We start from the raw sequence: 9,188 nt of genomic DNA on the forward strand, positions 1-9,188 counted from the left end.
AAAGAAGTAGACCCTAAAGCCTCATTATGACCAAACCCACCACAAATGTGTGAATTTTCCATGGTCCTTTGTCACCATGCAAGTGAGAAACAGAGCAAGAGAGAGAGAAAGAGTGTATGTGTGTGTGTTTGTGTGTGTGTGTGTGTGTGTGAGAGAGAGAGGAGAGAGAGAGAGAGAGAGCGCAGTGACAGTCCAAATGCAAATGAATAATTGAGTTTCATTTTTGCTGTGAGGCAGGTGTGAATGTGATGTACAATAACTCCAATTGTGTAACTAAGAAAGTATCAAGGAAACCATGCAATAAATAAAAAAAAAAAGACATGTGGTCATGCTCTGGAATACAATAATGTTTGTCTATTTCATAGTCATGATACTCAAAAAAGGTTGTTTCTGCAGTGCACATATCACTAAGCACATTGTTTCATAGGCCTGGTTGCAATTTACCAAGTTTACAGTGGCGGTGCAACTCTTTAGTGTTGCTTCCTTTTGCAGAGCGAGTGGAGGTGCTGTTGAGACTTTATTTGTATCTGTACACATCTACTCATGACTGATTATCTGTGCAGGCCACAAGACTTTTGCTCAGAAAGTCTCTCATGTACCCACCAAAGTAAAAGTGGGTTAATATTTACTAATGTTAGAAGTCATAAAGGGCAACGTCGCAGCTATATTTGTGTGGTGGAAAATAGCACCACACCCTGTCCTTTGTCTGTGGTTGAGGTGAGCTAGTTAGAAACCTTGATCCCTATTCTGTCAGCGGTTGCACGTGTTTTCTCGGCGAGTAAAGTTTCTGCAAAATGTCTACCTGGAAATTCACAGTGATGCGCTGGTTCACGGTGTGTCTGTGCAACTTCGACCTCTTGGTCATTTGTACTTTACCAGTACAAATTGAATTGTATGAATTGTCCAGTATTTCACTAGGGTTTGAGTTTTAAAAAGGAAAACAAGGGTTTGTGTTGCAGCTTAAGGTTCATATTTATAATTTAGGTCAGGAAAGGGTCAAAACTCTTTATCTGCTTATAGTTCAAAAACAAGTATGAGAAAAAACAGTTCCTGATTTTAAATTTAAACTCCTCAGTGGTTTTATTTTCTAGAGTTCCTTGAAAGTAGAGGAATAGACGGCCAGTGGATGGGAGTAAGAGTAACAAGTCAAGGTCCTGGGAAAAATGTAATGGTGAGTAACACAACCTGAAAGAATAAAGCAAAAACTGGAAAACTGAAAACGGTCTTCACCTGTTTTCTTATCTGTCTCTGTAGATGTGCGCCCATTGATACCAGCAATGGGTCTCAGATGCCTTTGTGGCTCACCTATTGACAGGCCAGTGTTACCTCTTAGGAGATGACCTGCAGGCACAGGTCCAGACGCAAGACAAGACGTGGAGGAGGGTGGTTTGTGACTCTGAACATCTCAGCAATTTCCGGAACAACCACCATTGGTTTGCATATTGCCAACAGGGTCATGGAGCATCTTTTGCTAAGGATGGCCAGTCTCTGTTATTCGGAGCACCGGGGGCATATTCTTGGAAAGGTGAAGACTGATTTTTTGATAAGGACATCTTAAATGAGACATGTTTTCATGTTTGTGAGGGTCTTCAGGCATCAAAGTTTGCATGTCATTCTAATATTTATAATAATTTTATGTGATTTATCAGGAATCGTACGCATGGAGGCTATAGACGACTTTCCATTTCCAATTGATGACCCACGGGAGACCGGAGATATTGACCACTTTAATCCCGAGCTTATTCCTCTCCTGAGGAACAGCTACCTGGGTTGGTTTGAGTTTTGGTCTTATTCTTTTCCCATGTTGAATGAAAGTTATAGTTTCACTAATAAGTGTAATGGGTCTGTCCTCCAGGATTCTCCATTGACTCTGGTCTGGCTCTTATCAGAAAGGGTGAGCTGACCATCGTTTCAGGAGCTCCCAGAGGAGGTTACAGTGGTCAGGTGGCCTTTCTTAGGCCAGACCCTAGAGCCAAGAGACACTTGTCTGTGGAGTTGGTCCTCTCTGGTCCGGGTCTGGCCTCTTCTTTTGGATATGATGTGGCTGTAGCTGATTTCAACGGTGATGGGTAGGTTTATTTTAGAACAATATCTAATTAAATTATCTTTTATTTATCCTCCAAGACCTTCAACTCTCTCCCAGCCTCTTTACAGTCAATGATGGTATTACTGTACAATCACCTAACAATCAATATTGACATTAGTGGCTGTTTTTTTCTTTTCCAAAGATGGGAGGACCTTGCTGTAGGGGCACCACAGTTCTATAAGAAAGATGAGTTAGTTGCCACGGACCAAAAACTAATATCGTGTATGTTACTGTTGTTTCCATTGTTAGATATTGCTGTTGGAGCACCATATGATGGGTCTGGCCGAGTGTATCTTTACTGTGGCTCGTCAAACAGTATCAACACAAAGGCAGCGCAGTTAGGGACGTAAATATGGAAGCCTGGAAGGGACATTTCTGCCGAAAGGGAGATTGACTGTTCTCTTTTCTTCAGGTGCTCTCATCCAGATCCAGATCTGTGACGCTGTTTGGATATTCACTGTCCGGGAACTTGGACGTGGACGATAATCTGTACCTGATTTGGCTGTAGGATCTCTGTCCGACTCTGTCTTTGTTTATAGGTATTTAAAACTTAAGCACGTGGAGATGAAGACAATTGAACTGAAATGATCAACAGGCTTTCTGCGTTCCAGAGCGAGGCCCGTGGTCCGTGTCAGCAGCACCCTGCGAGTTACACCTATAAATAGACATCACTAAGGAACAGTGTGATAAACGTACATGGTATGGTATAAAACGCAAACGATAACATGACATGACAACAGGAAGCACCTTTGATCGGGTGTTCTTTTGCACTTGTACAGTTATTTTACAGCTCAAGCGTGTTTTTCTTACATATCACACCCGGAGTCTTTCAACCCAAAACTGAGCAAGTTTCTCTTCTATTTGATTGACTGAAGATGTAACTTAATAGGAGTAAAACAGCTGTGAAGTGATATTTAAAAAATGCATTTACATGATATCTCTTAAAGGCTGCTTAAGTGAAGCGTCTGCTGCATCCACATGCATAATTTTCTCCCCTTTGCAGTACTCAATTACACTTTTGAGGCTGATATTAGGAAGAGCAATGTCAGGCTTCCTCCCAGAGTGGGTTTTCTGGGGGTTCCTCGAGGGAAGCTGGAGCTGCCGGGGCAGGATATGGAAATCTGTACTGACATCAAGCTCAGACTCCTGGTACTCTTTTCTTGTGTTACAAGACCCATCATCTGGTTCACAGACAAAGATGACTATGACCACTTCTCTTGCAGCGGGATTTCAAAGACCGGCTACACTCTATCCCCGTCTCAGTTACTATGTCTCTGGGGAGTTCCACTCAATGGACCAGTGAGCATGTTACACCCATACTGGACCGCTTTCAGCCCAATAACAAGGTCTCAGAGGTACACAAATCATGACCATTTAACTTTAGAAAGCGCCTTTGTCCACAAGAGCATATTAGAACCTTTGAAAGAGTAACAAATGACCTCTGCCCTGTGTGTTTTTGACAGATCACCCTCCTAAACAGAGGCTGCGGCAGCGACAACATTTGCCAAAGCAACCTCCATCTACAGTATGACTTCTGCTCCAGACAAACAGAAAATGGCAAAAGCGTGTTCAGATCGCTCAGCGGGTAAGACGAGGCACCACAAGCCCAATGGAACAGATCTACAGCTGAGCGTGATTGGACGCTCTGTCCTTCTGTCAGAGAGGATGGTGTAGCAGTCATCACTCCAACTGAGGAAGACATCGCTTTGGAGCTGACAGTGACCAACTGGGGCGGGGATGACGCCCACCAAACTCGCTCAATCATCAGTCTGCCAGACACTCTCCGTTACTCTGATATTGTCAGCACAGCTTCGGTGAGTGCCGGAGGATTTAGGAACCTTTGTAAGTTACCAGAGCGGACGACATGGCTGCATCTGTAAAACCAAATCATCTTTCATCACCCTAGGAGCCAAAGGTGGACTGTACAGTCAATGACAAAGGGACTCTAATAGACTGTGGACTGGGAAACCCAATCCAGAGAGATGCAGAAGTCAGTCCCACAGAATTTCCTCACCAGTTTCTCTTCTATCCTCACTTTCTTCTTCCTCCCTGTAGGTTACATTCTATGTGATGCTAACAACATCAGGCATCTCTTTGAGTACAAAGGCTGTGAATATCACTCTGCAGCTTCAAACGTAAGTGATCAGAGACCGGCATAAGTTATTGATCACTGAGCTATACTCTACATGAATGTGAATAATCTTTCAGAACCAGCAGGCAGGACTTAAAACCAGTTGAGGCGGTGGCCAAAGTATTTTAAAACTGCAATTATACGGGTAAGTGTGGCATTGTTTGTCATTTAATAACGCAAATGAAATGTTTTCTTTCATTGTTATGTGCTTTTTGGAGGTCATAGAAGTCAAATGTGTTTTTTAATTATCTGAAGATGCAGAACAAGATCTTCAGATGCAATGTAATATGCAAAACTGATAATGAATTTGAGGTTGAGCTTGCAAAAGGTTCATTTTGTCCATCAGATTAACTAGGCCATCTCAAGTGTCCTTTGGCCAAAGCTTGGAGGGTAAGAGCACCATAAAATCGGCAGAGGATATCGGAGCTGCAGTTCAGTATGAATTTAGGGTAAATCATCTTTTCCTCTACTTTTTCATACAACATATTAGGTTTACATCTGAAGCAAAAAGTCAAACCACGCTGTGATGTCTTATTCCGGCAGATAACAAATTTGGGTAGATCACTGAAATCCTTCACTAATGCTTCACTGAACCTCTTCTGGCCAAAGGAGAATTCTGCTGGGAAGTGGCTTCTGTACCTGAGTCACACCAGCAGTAAAGGTGTCCAGTCTGTGCCCTGCTCGCCTGTAAATGAGATCGATCACCTTAAAGATGTAAAGGTACCCAACACCTCTGCCTATTACTCAAACTGTTTTACACAACACTTCTGACCTGTTACTGCTTGGAATCGAGGGTTGGCGAGGACCCTCCAAGAAAAAACGTGAAGCAGAACTTGAGGCACTGACGAGCGGTGACTTCTTATTTCTCCCGACAAAAAGGAAATACAAAACGCTCGTGAGAAAGCTTTGAATTGCGTTTATTTCTCATGGATTGGTGTGTGAACGTGAGCTTCAGGTGTGTTTTCTCGCAGACCTGCACAGATGGACTGAGGTGTGTGGAGATCCACTGCCCCCTGCAGGGTCTAGACAGTACTGCGATGGTGGTTCTGCACTCTCGTCTCTGGAACACCACATTCCTGGAGGTGGGAGCTGACCACGCTTTCAAGTTATTTTTCCATCATTGAAAACCTGTGAAGTCTTAGCTCTCTGTTTCAGTATTACAGCTCATTTAATTATTTAATGATTACCGTGGATGCGACACTCAGTTTGACAAACTCTCCAGAAAACACTGGGCTAAAATCTGACAGACTAAGCACACAGGTAAACACCAAAGATAGTAAAATCACACTCAGCTGCCTAACTGTGGGGAATAATCATTCCTATATTCACTTGAACGTCAACAGGTAAAACTGACAGTATTCATGGAGAGAGAGATCGAGTATTTCACCAAAGTCGCCTGGTGGATCATCTTCCTCACTGTCATTGCGTTGCTTTTGTTGCTGGCAATGATGGTCTTCTTGTTGTCGATGGTAAATGAAATCATTTCTTAGTGGAGGCTTGAAAATTGCATACATTTCAGCTATGCTGATGCACATATTAAAACACCAAGTTATTTAACAACAGTTACTCCATGTTAAAGACGGCCCTCCAAACTGCTGCAACATAATATTCTAAATATTGGCTACAAACATATACATAATTATTTCTATGTTTTCTGTGTGATCAGCGTGGATGTATCCACTGGCCAACTCGGAATCAAAAACCCCAAGCTGAGGACCCAAACCAAGAAACTCTCCACCTTAAAGATGGGATTTCCTGAAGAAATTTACCTTCTTTTTTTTAAAAAAAGAAATTGAAGCGGAAAATATCACTCGTTTATTACCAAAAAACTGTTACAACATGAAAAAGGCTGTGCTATATTTCAATGTATGAGGAAGGTGCGAGAGGTGGGAAGAGATGGGGGAAAAATGTTGAGAATGAATGAATACTGATCATAATGACTATGGATCAGAGAAAGCGTCCATGAGGACCATACTGATGCTTTAGTATCAACAGTGTTTTGTTTTTACAACAGTGTTCATTTTACCATATTTTTGGTCATTTTCCTTCATAAACAAAGGAAGTGTGCAAAGAGATGCTGTCTTTTACGTATTTAACTCACTGTTTAACTAAATGCCATGCCTCTCAGGGGCAACAGGGGAAAGTGACTGTACCTAAAGGCAAAATTGTGCTGATGTTATTGTGACGTTGTGGCAGGACGAGGAACGACTCAGACTGAGCAGATGGTTTAAACGTCTTTATTCCGCATCCACCAGACAATACTAAATGGCGCTTCGAACAGTGCATCTAATGAAGGACTAACCACGCCCATCACCCCATGCATCACCTGGGTGTGAGATACACCCCTATGTGTCCGCCACAATGTAACTCAGTTTAACGCCTGCTTTGCCGTACCTTGAAGTATCCACTGATAACTAACACATCACCAGCACATGGTGAATATTTAAATGGGGGATTGGTGACAAATGGACCACCCCAACGTTTCCCTAAAATGGTGTTGTTGTTGATTCAGTTCATTCACACACAAAAAAAACTGTTTAAGTTGCTTTACGACCACTTTAATGAGTTTTAAGGACAAAATCAAAAAAAAAATGACAATAAAATGAGAATTCTATGTGAAAACGGATCCAATGAGTTTTGTATATATATATTTTATTTATTTATTTATTTTGCAGTAAACCAGTACTTAGTTCCCCTCAGACTGAAACTTAGATTCTAGCATCATTTCCTGATGTGTGCACATTTACCTTTCTGCTAATTCTGCCCACATATATAACCACATGTCTACAATCGTTGCAGTTTTTTGTTGCAGAGTGATTATTCAGAGTCACAACTCCCACATTAGGTCCACAGCAAAGACGCATCCATTTTGTCATCCTGGCTGAAATACCTCTTGAATGATTTTCTTATTTCTTTCTATTTCTAAATTTCACATTCAAAGTCTTTTCAGCCTCTGACACCAGTAAATGCACTCTGGGGGTAACTCCCCCTTTGCTGCATGCCTTTTCTTTCTTGAGGGGAAATTCAGCGTTACATTGCATTACATAGCTCTCTACTCTCAACTCGCCATCCTGAAAATAATCAACACACGTTAAATCTCCAATGATGACGTGTAAATCTGAGGCGGTGTCCAAAACCAACCCCTATACCCTATACCCTCTATAGTGAGGAACTCAATGTATCCACTGTGACACAGCACCAGTGCGTGTTTGATATTTGTTAATTTGTAGGGAGAAAATAAAATTACTCCAGCACTGATGTCGATGTGGTACATAGTAGAGGTAAGATCGGGCCTAAAAATCCAGCCCGACCCGACCCAGGCCCGCGGGTATTAAAGCCCGACCCGGCCCGAGCCCGATCAATTAACTTGATTTGCTGGCCTGAGCCCGAAACAAACCCGAAATTTTATATTTTATTTGTGAGGATTCAGGAGGAGGAATTGTAGATCGCGAGGAAGGGCATCTGGGGTAAAGCCTCCAGGGCGTAGCAGGTTCACTATAGTCTTCGTTACTAAAGGCGGAAACAAACAGACTTGAAAAATCCTCCGCTGAGACTGCGCGCACGGATGAATCCATTCATACATGTTTCTGGACCAGCTGCTGTTTGAGAAGTCAGACCCGCTGAGGTAGGTGGTCCAGAGCGGTCACCGTCGGTGTAAGTGCGTGTTATTCCTGTGAAATAAGGGAAATAAATAAACCCTCAGATGGATGGATGGAAAATTAAAAAGAGGGCGGGACCGCGGCATTCACGTGCGCACGGCATGGTCTGGCTCTGTTTAGTAGTTAAATAGCAATTAGCATACAGCGCCTTCTCTGTTTTATCCAAATTATTTATTTATAATAAGTATTCCTTAGTTTAGTATCCACACATCGTTTTAGTGTATATTTTTATAAACAAATATTTATTTAAAAAAAGTCAGCGAGAGAGAAGCCCGGCCCGACCCGACCCGAACGTAATGATTGACATTTTACGCATTTTAAGCCCGAGCCCGACCCGAATTTCGGGTTGGGTCGGGCTCGGACTCGGGCTCGGTCTTAAGCTCTTACCTCTAGTACATAGACATTAAGTGTCTGCAAACTTTGGCTGCAACAAATATAGTGATGCATTTGGGCATTTATGGTGATATCTAAGCATATCTTAACTGCAGCGCCCCCTAGAGTCACCTCTGCCTCCTCCTGAAGACTTCCTTATTTTTGTCAAAAACCAATGAATGAGAGAAAACAGGGGTTTGGTAAAATGTAAAATATGAATAACAATCAATTGTGCACATACAAATTAAGTTCACCTTGATGTCATTTATTTATATTTCACAATAACGTCCTCAACCAGTTCTATTATCTATTATATTAACACATTTCTATCCAGGAAAGCTCCTTCTCAGCAGCCTGTGAGGTCACAGCTCACAATAACATCAGCCAACATGAAACTTGAACCCTCATTTGTGTCGTTTCGGCTTCAATGTGGAGCACGGCTTCCTGGGCTGGACTGTGAACGTTCTGTTGTCTGTGTGTGTGTGTGTGTGTGTGTTGGGGGTGGGGGGCAGTCTGTGAGAGGTTCTTCCACAGTAGTTTGATTACTGCTGAATTTCTACATATGATGTCACAGCCCCATTTCCCAGTTCCCTGCCTCTGCTCCACTCTACCTGCCAGCCACTCCCACCCCGTCAGCTCAACGCCACTCACCTGCAAGCACAGCTGCAGCTTATTCCTCTCAGTCTTTGCCAGATTGTTCTTCTGCTTTCATGCGAGACTTTCCAGCGTTGTTTCCCTGCTGGATTACCCGTTACCGACCCCTGCCTGTCTTCGTTCTGCCTGTCTCCCCTGTTCCCCGGACAACTTACCTGCCTTTTGCCCCTGACTACGACGCCTCAGCGTCTCTGGTTCCTGTCTGCTCACCTGGTTTTGACTTCGCTGCTGCTCGTCCCCAGTCTGCTCCGCTACATCGTCAGCCTCCTCTCCTGTAAGCCCCTTT

The 9,188-nt window shown here is 43.0% G+C and overlaps 1 pseudogene; it reads left to right on the forward strand.

Moving 5' to 3' along the window:
* The first annotated feature begins 1,091 nt into the window (after positions 1-1,091).
* On the forward strand, positions 1,092-6,278 carry LOC130520891 (integrin alpha-6-like; annotated as a pseudogene).
* Positions 6,279-9,188: the final 2,910 nt, after the last annotated feature.

The sequence above is a fragment of the Takifugu flavidus genome, unplaced genomic scaffold (genome assembly GCF_003711565.1).
Source record: "Takifugu flavidus isolate HTHZ2018 unplaced genomic scaffold, ASM371156v2 ctg572, whole genome shotgun sequence".
Taxonomy (NCBI): domain Eukaryota; kingdom Metazoa; phylum Chordata; class Actinopteri; order Tetraodontiformes; family Tetraodontidae; genus Takifugu; species Takifugu flavidus.